The sequence below is a fragment of the Elephas maximus genome, chromosome 9, assembly GCF_024166365.1.
Source record: "Elephas maximus indicus isolate mEleMax1 chromosome 9, mEleMax1 primary haplotype, whole genome shotgun sequence".
Classification (NCBI taxonomy): Eukaryota; Metazoa; Chordata; class Mammalia; order Proboscidea; family Elephantidae; genus Elephas; species Elephas maximus.
The window spans coordinates 102,433,935-102,446,053 of NC_064827.1; the positions used below are offsets into that span (position 1 = coordinate 102,433,935).

The 12,119-nt window shown below is 42.4% G+C and overlaps 1 protein-coding gene across 4 annotated transcripts in view; it reads left to right on the plus strand.

The window, feature by feature from the left end:
* The window catches only part of NTRK2 (neurotrophic receptor tyrosine kinase 2), a 447,441-nt gene that overhangs the window by 433,379 nt on the left and 1,943 nt on the right, over window positions 1–12,119 (plus strand). The gene's annotated exons all lie outside the window — the stretch shown is intronic.

Below are 12,119 nucleotides of genomic sequence, written 5' to 3' on the forward strand. Positions count from 1 at the left end.
GAGCTGGGATAGAGAACCAAGTCTGAGGACTCAAAACCCATGTACTTTATGGCACCTGTGCTTCTCAAACAGCTGCCCAGGGAGCTATTGACATAAGAGGCTGTGCTGGACCCAAGACTCTTTAAGCAGCAAGATAAACATGGCACATGTTTCCAAAGCATTGATTTTGATAAATAATTTGAGGACAAAAGATTATCTTTCGTAACACAGATGGAGTCTAATGGAACCATTATATGGATGTACAAGATTAAATATAAGACTTTAAAGAAATTCTATATTTACTATGTAGTCCCTGAGTGGTGCAAATGGTTTACATACTACACCACTAACCAAAGGGTTGGAGATTTCAATCCACTAAGAGGTGCCTTGGAAGAAAGGCCCGATGGATGATCTACTTCTAAAAACTCAGCCATTGAAAACCCTATAGAGGTCCTACTCTGACACACATGAGGTCAACTGGTTTTTCCTGTTATAAGCATCTTGGGCTAGATCCCCGGACATGGTCCCAATTGTCCCCCTTCACCTTGTCCTCAGGAGGCCTGGTGGTGCAATGATTAAGCACTCGGCTGCTAAAGGAAAGGTCAGTGGTTCAAATCCACCAGCTGCTCCACAGGAGAAAAGACCTGTCAATCCTCTTCCATAAAAATTACAGCCTAGAAAACCCTATAGGGCAGCTCTACTCTGTCATAGGGGATCTCTATGAGTCGGAATCAACTCGACAGCATGTAACAACAACAACATCCTGTCCTTTTCGTTCTTTGGGGTGCTTTGGTGGAAAAGCTTGAAAAGCACAGGGCTACACTACACGGGTTTTCCATGACGCTGAGCTGGAACCACCCCCAAAACCAAACCCATTGCTATCAAGTCAATTCCGGCTCATAGCGACACTATAGAACAGAGTCGAACTGCCCCATAGGGTTCCCAAGGAGTGGCTGGTAGATTCAAACTGCCAACCTTTTGGTTAGCAGCCGAACGCTTAACCACAGCGCTACCAGGGCTCAAAAGCCCACTGGGCAGAAACTGAGCTCCAGGTTCAAAACTGCAAAACAGTCTCTTCTTATGATATGTGTACTTTCTGAAGGTATGTTTTATCTGCACTTATATCTAGAGAGGTATGAACAAAATGATTTTTAAATGTAGGTAATGTTTATAGCACAGAGCATGGCATACGAAGCGGGTGCTCAGTCACTGAGAGCTGATTTTATTGTATCATTTCTTAACTCTTACCATCACAATAAGAAATCATAAGGCCCTTTGTAACCAATGTCCCAATCATATATGACACATGTTATAGAGACAGCAGAAAAGGACCATAATGGTAGAAAGTGGGCATTAGTGCTCCCTGGAGAAAGAGGCTTCCCCATTACTGTCACATTCACGTGGACACAGACATCCGTTTCTGTATCAGGATGGGCTTGTGCAGCTGGGAGTAAACAGGACCTTATTCATTTTTCACTGGCTCCGGTACATTAAGTCCTAAGCTCAGGTTAATGGTGGAATGTAGATTCTGCCCGGGTCTTCAGTGTTAACTAACAAGCTGGGGTTAATGGTGGGACAGGGATGTGGTACCATCCAGAAACCCGATCCCTCACTTACTGGACATAATGCACCCGGGGTAGCAGTAATAGCAGCAGCCACAGCTTGCATGGAGAGTGTGGTTTCCAATACAAAGGAGCTTCTTTTCCCCCTTACACTGTTGACGAATCACTGATTTCTTCCTCTTCTAAAATCTAGCGGGAAACTCTGGTGGTGTAGTGGTTAAGTGCTATAGCTGCTAACCAAAAGGTCGGGAGTTCAAATCCACCAGGAGCTCCTTGGAAACCCTAAGGAGAAGCTCTGCTCTGTCCTATAGGGTCGCTATCAGTCAGAATCGACTCAATGGCAGTGTTTTTTTTTTTTTTTTAATCTAGCAGAACTATCAACCTCCCTAAGCTACAAGCAGTCCCCGGGTTACAAACTAGATCTGCTCCTAACTGTGTCTTTAAGTCCGTAGGTCGAATTTGTAGGTAAATCGGAACAGGTGCACATGATTATTTAGTCTTATTTTAGTGCCAGAAAAGGCTGGAAACCTTTTCAGTGATTTAAAAGCTGCACATGCAGCAAGAGAAGGTAATTGTGATGAAGAATTCCTTCAGAGTAGGGGTTGGTTCAATCATTTCAAAGTGAAGGCGGATTTACATAGCATTAAAGGGCAAACATGATTTGTCCATAAGTCAGACTTTCATAACCCGGAAACTGCCTGTGTTTCCAGAGGAACAATTTCATATCAGAATTCGGGTACTAAGCCAACAAAATGCAATCACCTTAACACAGACAATGGCACAGATAGATACTGCTTCTGCTGTCCTGGTTGCCTTTTCTCGGCACCCTGCCAGCCCCTGTAACTTTTTATCATGAAAGGGGGCAATGCTTGGGTCTCAAATGCTATGGAGTCAGATAGTTCTCTTGGGTTGAAAACCATAATGCTCAGGGGGCCATAAAAAGCTCAGTAACATTGAACATTAAGAACAGGCAGCTTGATGAAAGGTATACCCTTGGGATGTACAAGGTCCCATTGTTAAGCGATGTATAAGCACAATAATCGCATGCAGACAGCGTGTTGCATTAGTGCTTTCCAAAGGTTTTACCCTTCCATTGATCCGCTTGGGAAATTCTCTATTAATATTGATAAGAGTTATTGAGGGCTGGGGAATCAGAGAGATGGGAGAACATGCCAATTTAGTGTCTAATTTATACTTTATTCTTAAAATGAAGTATTCTTGTTTCTAGATGCAAATGTGATTCTCAAACGTCAGTATGATTGGAGTTTTATGGTTTACTGAAGATGGTTTTTATGCACCTAATTAGAGCCAAATGTAAAATAAGGTGAACCTACTATCACTTCTAAGACTGGGGTCTTTGGCTTTTTTCACCGTATAGAGTGCACATGAGCATGGTCCCTATGTCATGGGACAGTGAGCCCTGGGGAGGACGTCACCTGAGGCAGCATGCAGTCCAGGAAGCCATTCTTCCTTTACCTACACATCTCCAGGGAGTTCCAGCATCTCCTCACTCTCCTTTAGTTGTCCCCAGGGTAATCGGGGTGGGGTGGGAGGTGGGGACAGAGATTGCACTAAGATTTGTGTTGGAAATAAACTGAATCTGGGAGGTGGGAACACTGCTGTGGAATAATGGCAAGTTTAAGCCATTTGCTGTGCTCTAGAGTTAGCTGACCATAGGAAAGTCATCCAGAGTTACCAGGGGAGGGAAGGGACTGGCGGGGCCAGGTCTGCACATGGGGGCATGGAGATTCTGACTGGAGCCCACATACTAGACCAGAGACGCTCACCTTCTCATGTTCAGAACCGCTTTTGCTCCCTTGGCATACACTGGAACCAGAATGTCAAGAAATAACAAAATAGGCAAGAAAAGCCTCTCCCATCCTTGACTCTGACTACGTGTCACACTTAAGGTCAAATGAAAGGCGTGCCAAGCATTGGGAGAGCTAGACCCTGAAGCAGTCTACCACTTCCTGGCCCTGTGGTTTCAGGCAAGTCACTGTAGGTCCAAGGACTGGAGAAGCTTATCTCTTAACTTGGGACAAAAGAGTATCCCCACCCACCCCACAAGATTGTTAGAACATCAGATACTTAGAATAACAACAATAGCTGATGTTTATCACACATTTCCTATGTGCCAGGCATGGTTCTCAGAACTGTGTTTATTTTAAAGTCAGGTGGATTGAGGTATAATATAAAAAAAATACCTATTGTAAAATTCACTCTTTTTAGTGTACAGTTTCACCTTTTCAAAAATGTCATATGAATGGTGTCACATGATGGCATCACATAAGACTTTGGAGTCTGGCTTCATTCTAAGAGTTGTCCTTACATCATCTCATTTAATCCACACAGCCATCTTTTGAGGTAGGTACTGTTACTATGGTGCAATGGCTAAGAGCTCGGCTGCTAACCAAAGGGTCAGCAGTTCAATGCGCCAGCCGCTCCTTGGAAACCCTATGGGGCAGTTCTACTCTGTCCTATAGGATCGCTATGAGTCGGAACGACTCAGCCGCAATAGGTTTTAGTTTTGTTATTCTTATTATAGAGTGAATAGATGTGGAAATGCTATGGAAAAAAGCAAAAATTGCTATATAAACATGAGAGCTGATTGTCGTCATCACCATCATTATTTATATTATTATTTCATGGTACAATAAGGGCAAAGTGAATTTTCAATGGAAATTTTGTCTTAAGTCTGCCTTGTCTGCTCACCTAGAATCCAAGTGCAGGGAGATAGCGATGAGACCTCTGTGACTTTCCCCTTCAACACAGGTGATCAATCACCTCGTCCTGGCAGCACAGAGATTGAATTATGAAAAAAAGGTGCTTGCAAAATTACTGTTTGCAGTAAGTGCAGCACACCCTTCCTTTGATTGGTCCAAACATACTTGGCCTTAAAGTTTCTAAGATTCAACCCTAATGACAATGACCAGATTGTCTGTAAATGTTAAAAGACAATGAAGGAGTTTTTGTGCTGCAAATAACAGCTGGTTCACGGTGGCAGTGTTGAAATGCTGCTCAGTCCTGTGCCATCAACATGATTGATTGCGCCTTGGACCATTGTGATCTACAGGGTTTTTGTTGACTGATTTTCGGAAGTAGACCCTCTACTTTACTAGGCTTTTCTTGCTAGCCCATCTTAGTCTGGAAGCTCCATGAAACCTGTTCAACATCATAGCAACACATACAAGCCTCTGCAATACACGTGCCTCCACTGACAGATGAATTGTGGCTACGTATGAGATGCGTTTGCCAGGATTCGAACTGGGCCTCTTGAATGGAAGGCAAGAATTCTACCCCTGAACCACCAATGCCTCATAGTTCATGGTGTAGCAATGATGACTTCCCACTGTGAGAGAGAGGATGACCAGGCTGATACTAGCTCCTCTCCTGACTCAGTCACAGCTGCGCTCATTTAGTAGTGTGAGGCACGCAGGAAGGGCTGAATTTCTTCCCATGAAGTGTCCCCCTGGTTCAGTAGCCACAAGCCACTGAAGCGCCCATCACTCTTGATAATGAACAAATCCTGATCTTCCTGGATGTGGCCATAAAGCCGCCCACAGCCTGACCACAAGGGTTCCAGGTTTTCCAAGGGGAAGGTTTTATATAAATTGTCTGTCTTTTTTAACCTCGTATTATAGATGCAACACACAATAAATAAGTAAATAAGGTCCAACCATTCCTTAAAGTTTACAGCTTTCATGAATTTTTAAGGAATGGATCAGGAGAAACGGCTGAAGCAAAGGAATGGTGCACGGGGGTGTGATAAGGAGGCCTAGAAGCCCTGTCAATATTTAACGTGGCCAAAAGCCTGTCACAACTAATCATCTCTTAATGGGGTTTGCCCTTTGGCCTGCATGTTTCTAAGGGAGTAAAATGCTTAGCTTCCAAGCAAGTTATCACTCACTCAATGAGTAAAAACCACAAGCTGAAAGTGGCCTCCCAGGCATCACTGGTCTTTGCTGATGGAGTTTAGAAGGTTGCCATTAGCATTATTTGCCTTAAAATCACCAGGGGTTTCAAAGCCAGCTAGGCATTTGCTTTGCATATATAGAAAGACCTCTGCCTGTCATTGCGCCGCTCCATGGGAAGGAGACTGGGTATCACCATGGAGGGAGAGTGAGCCACGGTGGGAATGGGGATTGCTGTTGTTCCTAGTTGCCTTTGAGTCAGCTCCAACTCATGATGACTGAATGCATAATAGAGTGAAACATGGCCCAGTCCTATGTTATCTTCATGATCCTTGGTATCTCGAGTCCATCGTTGTGGCTGTTATGTCAATCCATCTCACTGAAGATCTCCCTCTTTTTCAGTGACCCTCTGCTTTACCAAACATGATGACATTTTCTAACTGCTAGACTTTCCTGATGACGTGTCCAGACTAATCAAGCTAAAGTCTTGCAATCCTTGCTTCTAAGGAACATCCTGGTTGTATTTCTTCTGAGACTAATTTGTTTGTTCTTCTGGCAGTTCTTGGTATAGTCGGTATTCTTTGCCAACATCACAATTGGAATGCATCAATTCTTCTGTTTTCCTTTTTCTGTCTTTTGCATGCCTGTGAAGTGACTGAAAAAAACATGGCTTGGTCCAGGCAAACCTTGGTCATCACAGTGACATCTTTGCTTTTAAAACTTTAAAGAGGTCTTTTGCAGCAGTAGGCATAATCATTTGAGGAAATAAGAGAAGAATCAAGCAAGACCAAATACATCATTGGTATTCGATACGGAACTGAACAGGCGGAATTTGAGAGAAGATTTGAAAAGGGAAGTAGGTAGGAATGGGCTCGGAAGGGGAACACAGAGAGGAATGGATACAGGGAGAAAAAAAGAGAAGATGAGGAGGAGATGGTAGGTGCATTTTATTAGAAGCTCAACAGAAGGAGGAGGTCTAAACTCATTACCTCCTTGTTTATCTCCCAGTAAACCTGGAAAGTGACTTGTGGATTCCTCATTGATTTGTACCAGGAATAAAGATGATTTGTACATTTGAAAAATAAGAGAAAGAACCTAGACTCTCAGCATGAATAGGTTACCAGTCGTATTTAAACTTGTTCAGCAAGTTCCTTAACTTGCCTAAGTCCTAGTTTTCCAGTGTTAGAGAAACAAATTGTAATGCTTGTTAAGCCATGGGAGAAATTTTCACAATTCATAACCTAATGATGAAAGAACGTGCACTTTGAATTTGGGGGGGGGGTGGGTAACAAAGAAATAAATAAATACTGTTTATATTTGTCCGCTTTTATTTAAAAATGATAAAATCATTGATTTGGAATTCTAGACAGTTTCATCAAAGATCTTTTAGTATTTTTCCCAGGAATTATTGCCCTGAAATACCTTCCAAACAAGTAGATTTAAAGGATGATCAGGCCCCAGGTATTTTAACTAGAATAAAGTTGTTTTTTTTTGTTTGTTGGTTTTTTTTTTTTAACAGAGCCTCCTATACATTTTTTTACCTATACATATCACTGTCAAAATTATGAGGTGTCATGGGGTCGCTATGAGTCAGAATCGACTCGACGGCACTGGGTGTTTGTGCTTGGAAATAAACATTAAGAGCTAAAGAGTTTGGGGGTTCTTTCTCCCCTTGCATATGTTTTAAACACAGAAACAATTATTTTCGGTAACTTGATTTATTTAGGTGCCATGGAATTTCTTTTGGTCCTGGGCTTCAGGCATTGTTCTAATTAGCTTTGCTCATTTAGCTAAGTTGTAATGATTAGCACTCCTCGTGGTCCTCCAAGGTTTTTTTTTTGTTTATTTTCATATTTTAACTTCCTCCTTTTGTCTATTCCCTTTTTCTGCAGTCCCTGTGGATATAGGACACTAGTCACACTCCCTTATATTATGAATTAGAAGTCTTCCTAGATGTCCTCACAGTTTGAATAACTCCAGGTCTGCACCATGGACACTCCCCTCATTTACAGTATGGACGGAAAACTGAGGAATGGGATTCCTTATACAACTTTCCTGCTGTTGTTATTAGTTTCCCTCAAGTAGTTCTGAGTAATGGTGACCCCGTGTACGACACAACGAATCGTTGCCCTATCCCACACCATCTTCATGATCACCAGGATGTTTGAGCCTGTTGTTGTGGCTGTTTCAGTGCTTTCCAACCTAGTGGGCTTATCTTCCAGCTTTATATCAGATGACATTTATGTTGTGATACATAGATTTTCATTGGCTAATTTTTACAAGAAGATGACCAGGCCTTTCTTCCTAGTCTGCTGTAATTTTATACAACTTAGAGTTCTCTTATACTCTCTGTGGAGCCCATATTTTTTGGTTACATTTCATTATGTCATTCTTATTTGTAGTATCAAATAGTCAAGATGGTTTGCATTCATCTATTCTAAGCCTTGGCCGTATCAAGAGTTTAAAGAAGTTATTGGGAAATGGATTGGAAAATTGGGAACACTGATCTCTCTGAAAGAACACAATTGAGAATTCATCCCCAAATATCAGCTCTGACAAGAAGCTCAATTCAGAGACGTGGTAGGTTTACTGCTGGCCCCCTCAGCCCCTGCCAGGCATAACTGATTAACATCCATCTCTCTCAAAGCATGTGTGGTCCATTATCAAAAGAAGAGAGTGTCTTTGGTGTTACCAGAGCTGTTCTAAGGGCACTAGTGTCCTTGGATTGTGCAGTTAAGGCACTTGGCTGCTAATTGAAAGGTTGGTGGATTGAGTGCTCCTCAAGGATCCTTGGGAGAAAGGCCTGATGATCTACTTCTGATAAACCACCATCACGAACCCTGTAGATCAGAGTTCTATTCTGACACAGTTGGGGTTACCATAAGTCAAAACTGACTCCACGGCAGCGGGTGCTAAGGTTACTGGGCTTCCTGGTGCTTAGAACAGCCACTGAGCAGGAAAGGAAAGTTCCTGGAAATGGTGGAACTTGAGTTTGCCTTTTAGGAGACCTTTGAAAAACAGATAGAAAGGAAAGGACATCAGGTTTTCCAAGAGCAATGGGTAAGTTCTGCCTGAGACACCACACTAGGCTTGCTGGCCGGACTCAGGGAGCAAAAGAAGCTGGAAACACAGAGTGAGCTATCGGAATATTAAATACAAGATGTCCAGTGGGGTGGAGTTGTGTGTGTGGCTTAAGGTAAGCTACTTAAACTCTTTGAACTTTTGGTCATTATTTGTAATATCCCAGTGAGCCAATATCTATCCCAGAGAGTAAATGCTGGGTTCAAATAAGGTAATTGTGTGAAGATTCTTTGTAAATGGTGAGGTATTATGTATATGATGGATGATGTCTTACCTAGTGCTGTTGTAACAAAAAAAAAATACCACAAATGGGTGACTTTAAAGAATAGAAATTTATTTTCCCATGGTTCAGGAGGGTAGAAATCCAATTCAAGGCATGGCTCTTGGGGCAGGTCCTTTCTTGTTGGGAATTCTAGGAGTTCTTTGGCATTCCTTGGCATCTATCACTCCGTTGTGTGTCTCTGTGTCTATTTTGCTCTTTGTATAACTCAGAAATAATTAGGTTTAGAACCCGCCATATACTGTTATAACTGCAATAACATAACAGAAGAGAACCCTTATTTTCAAACAGGATCACATTCACAGGTACAAGGGCCAGGACTTCAATACATATTTCTGGGGAACTCAATTCAATCTATAACAGATGACTATGATGGCAGCAGAAGTAACTAAAAGCCAGTCCAACCCTTCACATCTTACCAATAAAGAGATAAGCCAGAGCTAAGGCAACTTCTCCACGCTAGTTAATAGCACAGAAGGAACTATAACCCTGGGAGTCTTGGTTTGAAGAAAATAAAAATTTCAAGTCCAAGTTAGCCCCCCAGATAGCTGTATTTTCTCATCTTGCATCAGGTTCAATCTGGTGAGTATAGTGAAGGGCATGTTGCCTGACCCATCTGGATAATTGGAGCATCTCTTCTAGAACCATAGCTGTTGGGCAGTCAAGAGCAGAAATTCTGACTCCAATGTCATTCTTGAACCCTTTGGATCACATTCCATCTCACAAATATTTAAGCAAGGGTGTGAGGGCGAGCTGCCAAGTCACACAATAAAAAACAAATGTCTCATTGTGTTTGTGGCAGCTCAGTATGGGGTTTTGTGAGGTCCAAAAACCATCGATTCACTGTGATTGGAATGTGACAGTAATTTGTAACAAAGGTGACTTTTTTTCCTTTTTTTTGTCTACTTTTGTGACTTGCCCCCCAAATCCTGAGAAAGGTCTCCAAAAGAAATGTTCAGAAATGTTCTGAGCGAGTTTAGAAAACTTGTGAACCCTGTCTGAACTTTTATTAGATTCTCCCACCACTCACCCGTTTGACATCAGAACAAGGAAAGCGTTATTTATAACAGCATGTGTGAAATCCCACTAGGGATTTGTGAAAGAATTAAAGTGAAAAATCTGCCCCAGAGAGATTGCAGGCATAAAATAAATGACCGGATAGGAAAACATGTAAATCACAATTTGAATCTTTTCTCCCCCATCTCCTTTAAAGGAAATAAGAGCTTTTTGCTTTGGCCTGAACTCCTGGCCATCAGCAGTGCAGACAACCTGAGAAAGGAGAGGAACAATTAAAGGGGCCCTGTGAGAAGGATGGGGGAGTCCTATGGCTTGACCTTCTCATTAATGTATCCAAAATGGTTATTTCCTATTGAGGAAATAAGATGGGAAAGGTTATAGACAAGGAGGGAACACCTTGAGAATGTTTAGTGCATCAAATTTATAATGCACTGATTTGCACAATTATCTGCTTGAGTATTGACTTCTTGACAACCTTGTTGTTTGCTGCTGTCAAGGTGGCTCCCAACGCATGGCGACTCCATGCACAACAGAACAAAACCCTGCCCGGTCCTGCACCGTCCCCATAATTGGTTGTAGCTTTTGGTTTATTGAAAACTGAGTAGTGAAGATATGGGGACATCTTAACCCTGAGCCAGCAAGTTGTGTCCCTACTTGTCAGATCTGGAGTCATTGTACAGAGAAGAACAGGGGGGAATAAAGAAAAAGAAAAACATCCTCCTCTTTTCACACTTCTGTGCTTGCTTTGGTGCTAAGGGCATCATTTGAGGTGGTCAAGCATAGCAGATGTTTCTGACACTGTCAGCTCTTGGGGGTTGAGGATCATTTTTCAGGCACTGGAAATCCAATTTAAGGCATGGCTCCTTTAATGAGTCAGAATTCGATGTTAGGAATTATAATTGGGCAGAAACTCTATGTGGTGTTAGTCTAGAAACTGAGGGGCCAAGAGTTGTAACAGGTGTAATTCTTGGTGAAATACAAGCCACTTGCTGTGCTGGGCGTCAGGCATGCCACGTCCAGCCTGTGGGAGTGCTGGCATTTTACCAGCATGAAGAAGGGGACCTACCAGCCTCTTCACAGGGCTGCTATTCAAAAGTCTCTCATTGCTTTAAAATTAGACAGCCCTACAGGACTACACAACTGAAAATGAAATGCCAAACTCTTCTCCAACTCATTGCCATCGAGTTGATCCTGACTCATACTGACGCTATAGGACAGAGTAGAAATGCCCCATAGAATTCCCAAGGAGTGGCTGGTAGATTTGAACTGCCAACCTTTTGGATAGCAGCTGAGCTCTTAACCACTGCACCACCAGGGTTCCTAACTCTTCTCCATGTGGTAGAAAATCATAAAGAAGTCTTCGCTACAAAACAAGTTCTCTTTGACTATGCAAAGGCCACTCCCACTGGACGCCCTAGCCTCGGTGTTTTCACTAAAATGAACTTTTTGAGAAACTTGCTTTTTTTTTTCCTCAGTAAATAATAAACTAAATTGCAGTGTCTTGTAGCAGAGGAAAGTACTGAGCTTGGAGTCCAAAGACCTGGGCTCTTTGTGTCTTTTAAGCAACCTGAACCTCGGTTGCCTCATCTGTAAAGTGGAGATAATAATTTCTGCCTGGCCCACCACTGGCTTGTGGTGATGATGTTCGAATCAGCAGTACACACAAGGAGCACCTTACAGGGGAAGGAAATCCTGCCCTTGCTAAGGAAGTAAAGTCATTGGGTAGGCCATTTTGAATGCTAGTTAAAAAAAACCTAACCAGTTGTTATCAAGTCAACTCCAATTCATGGTGACCCCATGTGTTTCAGAATAGGACTGTGTTCCATAGGGTTTTCAATGACTGATTTTTTGGAAGTAGGTAGCCAGGCCTTTCTTCCAGGGTGCCGCTGGATGGATACGCATCTCCAACGTTTTGGTTAACGTCCAAGCATGTTAATAATTTGTTTGCACCTCACCCGCCTAGTTATTACTCCCCTGGTGGTATAGTGGTTAACAGCTATGACTGCCAACCAAAAAGTCAGCAGTTTGAATCCACCAGGCACTCCTTGGAAACCCTATGGGGAAGCTCTACTCTGTCCTGTAGGGTCATGATGCGTCGAAATTGATTTGACAGCAACAGGAGTTATTATCCTGGTCAAGATCATCTTGTTAATTAGAAGATGAAGTTATCCTCATACAGAAAGTATGAGTGCATGTTTTTTATCCACCCCACTGTATCACTATTCTTATCTAGTTTGGAGACAGAGAGAATTGCAAATAATATAAAATATACATTTTAATCATCTTTGC